Below are 1,878 nucleotides of genomic sequence, written 5' to 3'. Positions count from 1 at the left end.
GCTAATTTTTTAAATTAGACTCATAAGCAAATATATGTAAAAAACCATTGAATACTTGGGCTTTTTATTTTATGAATAAGTATAATAAAAAATTTAAAGGATATTAGTTTTGTCTTAAAATAATTATAGATTATTTACGCGTAAATAATGAATAATTATTTTAAGGCAAAATTCTCTCCTTTCTTATATAACTATACAGAGTGGCTCCGAACATTCCAGCCAAACTTTGAAATCTTATAGGAAATTTAATTCTGAACAAAAAGTTTCCTATAAACATGGGTCAAAAAATGCTTTCTTAAAAAGTTATCGCTCAAGAACTTCTGAAATCGTGATTACCTTACACATTTTTCCAATTATCATGGAAAATGTGCGTCTTTTAACAAAAAGTACCAAAACAAAAGTTATAGAAAATTAAATTATCTTTCAAATGAGATCAAAATGATTGTTGTACGTTCCACAGATTTTGATATAACCAGTTTCAAACGTACAAAAAATGCTTGTGTTGCTTATTGTTAGATCGATCAAGGTTGAATCAGGAGGAAATCCGTAAAGCGACTAGATCGGTGATTATTCGATGCTGAAAGTGTATTGGAGCTAGAGGGGGACATTTTGAGAACAGTTAGTCTTTTCAAGTTTTTAATCATTTCCTACTATTACGTGCTTTTAGTTTAAAAAAATTTATTTTATTTTCATAAGAGATTTTTATTTTTTATTTTTATCGTTTTTTCAAGAAATTTATTAAGTTTCATTTTCTTTTCACCTTTTGCTCTTCCTTTGCATTAGAGGAGCGATTTTGAGCGATAACTTCTTAAGGAAGCATTTTTCGACCCATGTTTATAGGACATTTTTTATTCAGAATTAAATTTCCTATAAGATCTCAAAATCTGGCTGGAACGTTCGGGGCCACCCTATATATATGTACATATGTATGACTTAAAAAATAAAACAATTATATATATATTATTATGTATACATGTATGTATATACAACATAAACTTGCATTTATGCTGTAAATAAAACCAAAAAATGTAATCTAACAGAAAAAAGAAACCTATTTCATTTTGATTAGAGCACTTACTCAAATATTTATTCACGATTATCCACATGTTGAATCGCATTGTCTGGAAAAATATTATATCGTGAGACCAACGACAAAAATATCCATTGCATAAAAAGAAGGGAGTTATCAGTTCGCACCTATCGTGTAACTGTTATCATATAACGATTACCAATATTCTTGATAGCAGCTCAACTCGATATACACATTTTATTCCCAATACATATTCCTAATTATATTCCCAATACAATTACGAATCGATATTATTATTTATATATCGCCATACATCTCTCTGAAATCGGAATATTTTCGAAATTTATTTCGATTCGATAAAATAACATTTCTATGCTAAGATATTTTGTATCAATCTCTTATATATATATTTCTCAAGTTAACTTTATTATGCGACTTTATTATATACATATTGTGCCATATATTAAAGATACAAATTGCATTTTATCGATAGTAGCACAGAGTTTAAGTGAAAACTAATAAGAAGTGAAATAGTGTTTAGAGAACTCTTCTAATCTCTTTCTCTTTTTCTCTCGTGAAAAGTATATTTTTGATTGGTCATTAAATCTAGTATGCTTACAATTTTTTCCATCACCTCTTTTCTCTCTTCCCGTTTTTATTTATGCAACTTATCCTCGTCGCAATCTTTCATCTACTAATAAAATGCGTAAATACAAATACAAATAATTATCGGTTTTAATGAATGTGATACTTGATTCTCTGCAATTATAACGGAACTCGTGGTTGCACATCACATTACTAAGAGCACTTAAACCACGCAACAGTACTCTGCGTTGATACCACTGCTT

The sequence above is a fragment of the Polyergus mexicanus genome, unplaced genomic scaffold (assembly GCF_030449975.1).
Source record: "Polyergus mexicanus isolate NDT 795.1 unplaced genomic scaffold, iyPolMexi1.0 SCAF_4, whole genome shotgun sequence".
In the NCBI taxonomy this organism is placed as follows: Eukaryota; Metazoa; Arthropoda; class Insecta; order Hymenoptera; family Formicidae; genus Polyergus; species Polyergus mexicanus.
Note: the sequence above shows the minus strand (reverse complement) of the source record.